Source organism: Acipenser ruthenus, chromosome 4, assembly GCF_902713425.1.
Source record: "Acipenser ruthenus chromosome 4, fAciRut3.2 maternal haplotype, whole genome shotgun sequence".
Classification (NCBI taxonomy): domain Eukaryota; kingdom Metazoa; phylum Chordata; class Actinopteri; order Acipenseriformes; family Acipenseridae; genus Acipenser; species Acipenser ruthenus.
The window spans coordinates 86,932,339-86,942,408 of record NC_081192.1 but is presented as its reverse complement, the minus strand read 5'-3'; the positions used below and the strand labels follow the sequence as shown (position 1 = coordinate 86,942,408).

Sequence of the window (10,070 nt, the reverse complement as noted above, 5' to 3'; positions counted from 1 at the left end):
CTTGCTGTCTTCCTTTGTCTACTTGGATGCGTCACGCCTTGTATCTTTTAAAAAGTTCTCGCTGTTAAGATGCAGCACTACACATTGTGCCTCAGGCTTGTGGCAATCAACAGGCAAACAGAATGCTTGGATACAGGGTGAAAGTGTAGAGTACAAATCCAAGGAGGTTATGATGTGAGGCCATATAACGCACTAGTGAGTACTGTGTTCAACTCTGGTCACTGCATTACCAAAGAGACATAGTGGCCCTGGACAGAGTCCAATAAAGAGCAACCAGACTATCCCAGAGCTTCGAGGCATAAGCTGTTAAAGAACTGAATCTATTCTGCCTAGAACAAAGAAGAATTAGAGGGGATATGATTTATTGTCTATAAAATCTTAGAAGGCGTTGATAAGTTAACATGAACCAATACTTTAATCGCAGCACAGAAACCAGGACTGGACGACAGTTAGAAATTAAGTGGAGATTTTAATAATTACTTTTGTGTCCACAGCAATGTATAAAACACAACATACAGTTTACAAGTCCTTGGCTAACACTCAACTCTCTAAAGAAGTCTGACTGAGGCGGGTAACCTTCACTACACACCACCACCCAAGTCACAGCGTCTTACCTTGTTTTTGTATGCCAATTGTTAGAACTCCAGCTATTCCTACTGTATGCAGTTCATTACATGGACTGATGTTTAACATTATGAGATGTGATCAATATTAAAAGATGATATTGTTTAAAGATGGCACTCGCATTAAAAAATGAATGCATTGTAACATGAGCAAAACTGTACAGGTGGGTCTGCATAGGATTCAATACACATACTGAAGAAAAAATCATAATGTGCCAATAAACAAATTCATTTCTGCAAATATAGGCCCCATAGTAGAGCAATTAAAGATCAAACAACTTTCATAGTAAATATTCTATTTTTTGGAGTCACTTGTAGGCAAAATTCTTATAGACGACCGTCACAAATATACGACTAGCTGTCTGAATTTGTAAAAATAAAATTGGATAAAATACTCTGCTGCCATGTGGTAAGTGGCCACTTCGCTGAGTCTGTTTCTATATGAAGCAGATTACCGCTGTAATGTAATGTATGATATTTAGTATGACCCTGGGCTGTAGATAGCGCTGTGGGGAGGTAACGCCATCAATACACACCGTTCTGTAAAATAATTGATTAGCCTTCCGGAAGTCGTCATCATACGGAGACGGACAGATAAAAAATAAAATAGAAACATGAAGTTTTGAGGACACTATAGTTTTAGATGGTATTATTTTATTTTTTGAAGATGTGTTTTATCTGGCACTGAACTGCACGACATCCATACTTGGTTATGCATTGTTCGTGACTGCTGTAGACATTCTGATAACTTCGCTTTTTCTTTGAGTCATTTGAAGGAAAATGTAAGGAAAAGTCTACTTGAATTACACAGTTGAATTTTACTGCGATTAAAGTGCATGTTGTCATGAAGAACAGGCAGTAACATTATTGCAGTTTATGTTTATGTCATAGAACTACAGTTGTGTGAAGTTCTGCACAATATATTATTGTCAACAAAGAAACCGCGTTATTTACAATTCATTTTTATTTACATATATTTTCTTTACTAAATGGCGTCAGCAGGAACAGAAACCTCGCATGGTCTGATACAAGTGAATAACTTCGTGCCTTTTGTGTTGCTAAAATCGCGACATATTTAAAAATGCTGTAAGTTTAGGAGTTAAAAATCGCTAATGCTAATGCTGAAGCCTGAATTGAGCGATCCAGCTGAGACCGCCCTGCTGTAAACGAGACAGCAGTCAGACGGAGTTCTGTCGAATCTTGGGAAATTAAATCTAAAAACAATGGTAGTTTTCAAAGGGACAGTCTATTTCTACTGACAGCAGAAACCCCGCATACATACTTCTGACTTAAAGTAGTTTAACATCAGCGCTAAAGAAAGATACATATGTATTTTGTATTGACCTAAAGTTTAGAGAAAGGGAAATTGGTTGTTATAAGTGTAGTTGTTTTGTGCAGCAACTGGTAGCACCAAAAATCAGTTGCCTCAGTGACAGGTTGTCTATCTGTAAACAATGGACCAAATCTACTTCGGAGCAAGGGTTGTGTTGTGTATTTTATACATTCTAATGCACAGCTTGCAACTCGCCCTAGTCCTGCACCCAGAGCTGGTTTTTTAGAACTACCCACAGTTTATTATTTAAATGATCATGAGCCAGGAGTTTGAATTAAATAAATCGTCCCTCCCTCTGCATCAACAATTCTCAATAGTAAACCTAGACTCACCGTGATTTATTATCCCCTGCTGGGGATGAAATCTCCTTTGAGGGAGATGGAGTGGAGGCAGTCGTACTGTGTGTACGTATATGACACTTCACATTTGTACATATCTGGAGAGCTGCTTATCCAGTTATCGGGAAACTTGGTATTAACCTTATTTAGTTGTTAAGAGTATTGGGTTCTGGGTATATAAGGAGGTGTCTGTCTGTCCGTTCATAGATTAAACATGTCATTGCTAATTCTTATTTTATACTATTCAGTACATAGTGTTGGTACACATCATGGTCATCAACTTTTTCATCATATGGACATACTGGGGGGTTGTGATTGAAGTCTTTAAAATCACTGGGTCGTGCTGTGATGAGAAGTGTGGTCAGTTACATCAGAGCAGATTTACCAGGGGCCTGATTGTTCATATTTCTGGCACCTGGTCATTAAAAAAATAAATATAAAAACCAGTAGTTTCAGTCCCTAATGATGGGAATAAATCTGCTCCACGACTGCCTCTACTTACAAAGAAGACTTATTGTATATATCTACTGTATTAGCTGGTATTAAATGAATCCCCTTGCATTTTCTGTCATGGTGTCATTGCTAGTGGGGTGAGGGGATGAGGAATGCCTGCCTCGCTGGTCTTCCTGTGTGCCCGCACGGTAGTGTCGGATCACGGCTCTGCTCTGCGCTCGCTGGCTTCTCTCCCGCAGGAGCTCTACCCCGTCCTCTCAAAGGCCGCATTCCTAGACCAGCGACCTCTAGTAATCGGGGAGCTGGTGTTGCGCTGGCCGGAGCGGGTGCTGAGTCTCACACGCAGCCTGCGGGCCTGCCAGCACTGCTGCCTTGACCTTATACAAAGTTTTGAGATTAGTCAGCTACTAGGAACCAGACATGCACATTAATGTTGTACGCATGTAGTCACATCCACATGAATGTTGCAGTGCATGATAAAAATCCAGTGGAGTGCTTCGTATGACGGCTTTTCTGATTGTTTATGCACATTCCCAGTGTGCTAAAGTTCAAGTGTGTTCAATACTAAAGTTTAAATGTTTAGGAAATGAAATGCAATCTATGTGAGAATATTGATAATAACATTTTGGTAAGCTTACTCTAAATCAATAAAAAGGCAAGGGCATTATTCATGTGTTTTTGTTATTGTACTTTAAAGATAGCTGTGTCTGGGAGCTGTGTTAATAACCCTGGTTTGCTGTCTCTGTGCAGGAACGCTCTACGTGTTCTGGACCTGTGTGAAGTCCAGGACAAAGGTGGCCGTTGCATGCCCAACACCATGGGCAGTTGGTTCAGGACAGAAGCTCTGTCCAAGGCCTGCCTTGCGGCATGGGGGAGGAGAGGGGGCGGGGAGTCTCTTCACCCGCAGTGGAGGTTGAGGTGCCAGCGGACCTGTTTGTGAACGGCAGCTCCTTCGTGACGGTGCGGCAGGCCCTGCGTAGTGGGGGTCCCCTGAGGCTGGTCTGCAGGGACCTGCGCGCTGAAGAGCTTTCCACCCAGCCACTGCCTCGCTGCTGGACATGCTGGAGCCCTCCGCCCTGAGCAGAGTGGATCTCAGGTATCCCAGAGGGAAGAATGGTGTGCTACTGTAACAAGCCCAGTCATGTGTAAAGCTAATTATGTTTTGTGCGTAACTATTGAAACATTCCAGATCAATTAATATGACATAAAATAGTTTCCCCTCTATCCAGTTATCTTAGACTTTGGTCTTACTAGTAGTGCTGCACAAACCGATTATCTGATTATTTGGATTGAGTTACCATTTCAAGCGAAACAAGTGAAGAAACAGCTGCTTGGATTTGTGTGGATTGTTGTTCTCTACATAGTCTAAGAAAAGCAGCAGTCACAGTAAATCCTAGCAACTGTTCCTTCACTCGTTTCACTTTGAATGGTAAATTAACCCAATCATAACAAGTGACCCTCACCTGATTGGCAGCACCTGATTTCTGTGGAATGGAGCAGTTTTCAGCTCTTTTTGGTGTTTAGTGCAGTGCTCCCCCTTTATAACGCTGTAGTCGGGAGCCGTAGTTAAGAGACTGTGCTATTTGTGTTCCACTTTATAACGAGAATACTAGTGTTGTTAGAGTAATGGCATTATGGGGCAATGGGAGCCATAAATGTACCGCCTTATAACCTGTTCCGCAGTATAATGGACCGCCTTATAAAGGGGGGAGCACTGTAATCAGTAACACTGTACTACTTTAGTGAGTTTATTCAGTGACATTTCTTGTTATATATGTTGTGGACACACACGTTAATTGGAGTCGTTCTTATATAAAGCATTCAATATATATATATATATATATATATATATATATATATATATATATATATATATATATATATATATATATATACAGTGCCAGTATTCACCCCCCTTGGACTTTTCCACATTTTGTAGTGTTACAACCTGGAATTAAAATGGATTTAATTAGGATTTTTTGTCACAGATCTACACAAAATAGTCCATAATGTCGAAGTGGGGAAAAAAATCTACATATATTTCAAAATGATTTACAAATAAAAAACTGAAAAGTCTTGATTGCATAAGTATTCACCCCCTTTGCTGTGACACCCCTAAATAAGCTCTGGTGCAACCAATTGCCTTCAGAAGTCACATAATTAGTTGAATGGAGTCCACCTGTGTGCAGTTAAAGTGTCACATGATCTCAGATTAAATACACCTGTTTCTGGAAGGCCCCAGAGTTTGTTAGAGAGCATATCTAAACAAACAGCATCATGATGACCAAGGACCTATCAAAACAAGTCTGGGACAAAGTTCTGGAGAAGCACCAATCAGGGTTGGGTTATAAAAAAATATCCCAAACTTTGAACATCCCCCGGAGCACCGTTAAATCCATTATTAAAAAATGGAAAGAATATGGCACAACCGCGACTCTGCCTAGAGGCGGCCATCCACCAAAGCTCAGTGACCAAGTAAGGAGGGCATTAGTCAGAGAAGCAACCAAGAGGCCAATGGTAACTCTGAAGGCGCTGGAGAGATCCACAGCTGAGATGTGAGAAACCGTCCATGGGACAACTATAACCTGGACGCTCCACAAAGCTGGGCTTTATGGAAGAGTGGCAAGAAGAAAGCCATTGCTGAAAAAAACCCATATCAAGTCCCGTTTGGATATTGCCAAAAGGCATGTGGGAGACACAGCAAACGTGGAAAAAGGTTCTCTGGTCTGATGAGACCAAAATTGAACTTTTTGGCCTTAGCGCAAAACGCTATGTGTGGCGCAAAGCCAACACTGCTCATCACCCTGAGAACACCATCCCCCACGGTGAAGCATGGTGGTCATGTTATGGGGATGCTTTTCTTCGGCAGGGACTGGGAAACTGGTCAGGATTGATCAGATGGATGGAGCCAAATACAGGGAAATTCTAGAGGAAAACCTGTTTCAGTCTGCAAGGGGCCTTGGGACTGGGGCGGAGGTTCACCTTCCAGCAGGACAATGACCCTAAACACACAGCCAAAGCTACACTGGAGTGGTTTAAAAACAAGAACCTGAATGTCTTAGAATGGCCCAGTCAAAGCCCAGACCTCAAGCCAATTGAGAATCTGTGGCAAGACTTGAAAATTGCTGTTCACCAATGGTCCCCATCCAACTTGACAGAGCTTGAGCAATTTTGCCAAGAAGAATGGGCAAAAATTGCAGGATCCAGATGTGCAAAGCTGGTAGAGACTTACCCAAAAAGACTCACAGCTGTAATTGCTGCCAAAGGTGCTTCTACCAAGTATTGACTCAGGGGGGTGAATACTTATGCAACCAACAAATGTCTTTTTTTTTGTTTAATTAACTTTTGTGTCACAATATAAAATATTTTGCACCTTCAAAGTGTTAAGTATGTTGTGTAAATCAAATGGTAAAAATCCCAACTAAATCCATTTTAATTCCAGGTTGTAACACTACAAAATGTGGAAAAGTCCAAGGGGGGTGAATACTTATGCAAGGCACTGTTTGTGTGTGTGTGGAGTAGTGGTTAGGGCTCTGGACTCTTGACCGGAGGGTCATGGGTTCAATTCCCGGTGGGGACACTGCTGCTGTACCCTTGAGCAAGGTACCTAAATTGCTCCAGTAAAAACCCAACTGTATAAATGGGTAATTGTATGTAAAAATAATGTGATATCTTGTAAGTCGCCCTGGATAAGGGCGTCTGCTAAGAAATAAATAAATCATATATATATATATATATATATATATATATATATATATAATCAAAGTGCATTTCGTGGTTTAGTAAGTCTGGATGTAGCATTTGTACTACATTTACATTGCAGTGGAATATATGCAGTACATTATTTAAGTTGAAATTGTATTCTTTACTGTTTTTTCCAAAAGAAAAAAAAAAAACGATCTAAATGATCTTTTATCGTGATAAAATCAAGATATTGTCATTTTCTATTCTGTTTCTCCCTTGATGTGAAAAATCTTGCATCACTGCACCCCCTAGGTACAACAACCTGAGCCTGGCTGGCTTCGCCCTGCTCCTGCCACGCCTGGCATCGTGCCCCTCACTGCTCAGCTTGCGTCTGCTCTACAGCAACGTGGACGTGCACCGACCGACCCCCGGGATGGAGGCAGGGCTGAGGGAGCTGGCCGGGGGGGCTGCTGAACCTACAGGAGATCAACCTCACCTGCCTGTGCCTCTCAGGCAAGCTGCGGCTCCTGCTGAGGTACAGTGCAATACCGGTGGTATTAAAGCGTCCTGAATGCCACTTTGCCCACGTTAGGCATTTACATTTAAAGCTATCATGTTGCATGGGTCTGTTTGTGGTGAATGCTTGTTTTATTTTTTTTTTACAGCAAAATTTACAAAGTGGATACGCAATGGTTCTTAGTGAGTAATGCAAAAATAAATGAATGAATGAGGGAAGACACGAACACTGAGGGCTGACGGTTGTCTGTTGTCTGTTTATGTCTTTACTCACAGATAGATTGTTTTTGAGTTTGTAATTAACCTTTTGCTCCTTGATGCTGCTGTGGGGGAGTTGTGAATTATTGAACGAAAAATAAATAGGCTGGTCCTGTAGTAGTTCAGGAATCTTGTCGCCTCTTTATTTGGTTCCAAGTTGCATGGCTCTCTGGTGCATGTTTGTGTTGTTCCATAGCAACACTACAAAGAGGAATACGTTTCTACAGCCCTCGAAGCTGATACTGAGGTACACGGCAGGAGACTCATTTTCATTGGCTTGAAACGGTTAAAGATTTTACTTAATACTCATTCCATGTAGTTTTTGTTGTTGTAATTAAATCACTGAGAGCAGCATTTGCATTATGTACAGCTAGAACAAGACAGGTGCCAAACTGGCTTAATAGAGAGGACGACAATCCAACTAACTACAAAAGTCAGCAACACAAGCTATTTTTCAGTACAGGAATGACACTGCTTTGTTTTGTACAGTAAATAAAGATAATACCTTGTCAAGTTTGGTTTTGAGTACCTTGCACATCGGTTCAGATGGAATAGATGGGGAATCCAAGGGTGGCGTTATAATGAAGATGATTATATTATGTGTGCTTACGTGGAAAGACAGAGTGAGCCTCTCACTCTTCTGTCTCTCCCCTCTCCCCCCAGCGCTCTAGAGACCCCTGGAAGTCCTGGAGCTGCTTTACTTCTCCCTGACCCCAAGCAATCTCTCCTACCTCTCCTCTAGCCCCCATGCTCTTGCCCTGCGCAACTTGGACCTCAGTGGGAACAGTCTGAGTGTGGAGCAGCTGCCGTCCCTCCAGAGGCTGCTCTCTCTCTCGCCGTCTCTCTCACCTGGTGCTCTCAGGCTGCAGTCTCACAGACTCCCTGCTGGGGGCGCTGCTTCCTTCCCTGGTCTTTGCCGGGGCCTGCAGAGCCTGGCCGTCTCCCTGAACCCCCTGTCCACCCATGGGCTCCTGTCCCTGGCACACACGGCCACTGGTCTGCCCCTGCTGCAGCTGCTGGTCTACCCCCAGCCCACCAACTGCTACGAGGAAGGTCTGCCCCAGCCGCCCTCCTACTGCAACCTCATGGAGTTCCCCCTGGACCACGGAAAATTGGCCTGCACCACAGAGGAGCTCAGGGAGGTGCTAGAGAAGTCAGGCAGAGCTGACCTGGTCCTCTCCACTGACCTGTACAGCCAGAGCACTGCTGAGCTGCTGGAGAGGAGGAGTGAGGAGTGGAGACACAAAGACAGACAGACCAGCCAGCAAGACCTCTTCGGCACTGGGTCTGACACACACTCACCTCCTCTATACTGACCTGTACAGCACTGCTGAGCTGCTGGAGGGGAGGAGACACACAGTCTGGGTCTGACACACACTGACCTGGTCCTCTCCACTGAAGTGTATTTCAGTACAGTAATGAGTGTTGTGCACAGGACATATTTAGAATAATGTGTCCAGGAGGGTTAAGCAGTTATTTTCTGCTTTTTTTTTTTTTTTTTTTTTACACTAAAGTATGTTCCAATTTGTTTACCTTATTTTGTAAATCCATTGTGAGTCTAAACCTTACGGGGCTGTTTTTTAACCAGTGTGAAGATAAAACAAAACAAAATAGAAATTTACACCCAAGAAGGGTAATTTAGGGGAACCTAAGCTGTTTCTTATTGAATCTGTAATATTTGCATGCGTCTTCCTTTCAGAAAATACAACTAAAATAAAAAAGCATTACACTATACATATCAGTATTAATGCCGGGACAAACATTGGGGTTTCAATATTCTTTCATATTGAATTAGTGAAGGAAAACTATAGTTACCACATTACAAAAAAAATAAAATCTCTTGGGAGTGAAATAAAGTCCAGTTTGAGAACCACTGATCTAGTAGATATACATATGAAGCATCACGTCATCATGATGACTTCTTCAATTGAAGTCGCTAAAATATAGTGTCCTGTAAGATATGTCTTTTTAAATTCCTGTGTTAAGGTGCAGTGGGATTTCTCTCATGAGTTATGACCAGGCTCTCCTGTAATGATACACAATTCCAGACACAGGACTACTGCTGTGTCAAAAACAAAAATGGTATTTGTTTAGTTGGACAGGTTCTACAACAAAGAAAACAAACTGAAAGAAAGTTATCCAATACACTGTGCCATACAATCCTATTTTGTAATAATATATTATATAGGGCTTCTGTTTTTCGGTTTTTATTAATTGTATTTTTCAGTGCTTATTTTTTAGCTATTTTTTTAATGCAAATTTTTATGCAATTCGTCTTTTTTTCGGGGCTTTCGTTTTTTATATACTGTATGAATTTAGTGTTTTTGGTTACTTTCCAAAATGCTTGAGCAGTTTTTTTCTGTCAAAATATGTATAGCAGTAACTCAACAGTACTTGCACACTTAAGTTGTACCTTCTTTCCTTTGCTGTCTTCCACAACGAAATCCCTATGGTCACGGGCACATTCTTCTGGGGTTTTTGTGTGTAGGCATTTTTTTACATTTTGCCACAATTCTGTTTTAAATCCTCCGTATCTTAACTGTAATGCTGCTTTAAATCCTGCTAACAACCCCCCATTCCTGATTGTAATCTCGTTTTAAATCCAATAGAAATGTAGGAATGTGCTGTCACTCAGTACTTGGGGTGAGTTTAAAGTATTCAGAACGAATCAATGATAGATACTAGTCAGGAAGGCAAGACATTGCCCAGCAGCACTAGGAAATGTATTTATTATTATTTTTGTAGTAAGTTTTATTTTTTAATGGGAAAAGGGTAGTGTCAATGTGAATTGGTTAACCATTTCCACAGTTTTTCCAGTGTTTATTGGCTATCCACTGATTTCATTTTTTTGTATCGGGGGTGTTT

At 41.7% G+C, this 10,070-nt stretch overlaps 1 pseudogene; it reads left to right on the top strand.

Moving 5' to 3' along the window:
- The first annotated feature begins 2,872 nt into the window (after positions 1 to 2,872).
- LOC117400076 (leucine-rich repeat-containing protein 14-like) lies at positions 2,873 to 8,709 on the top strand (annotated as a pseudogene).
- Positions 8,710 to 10,070: the final 1,361 nt, after the last annotated feature.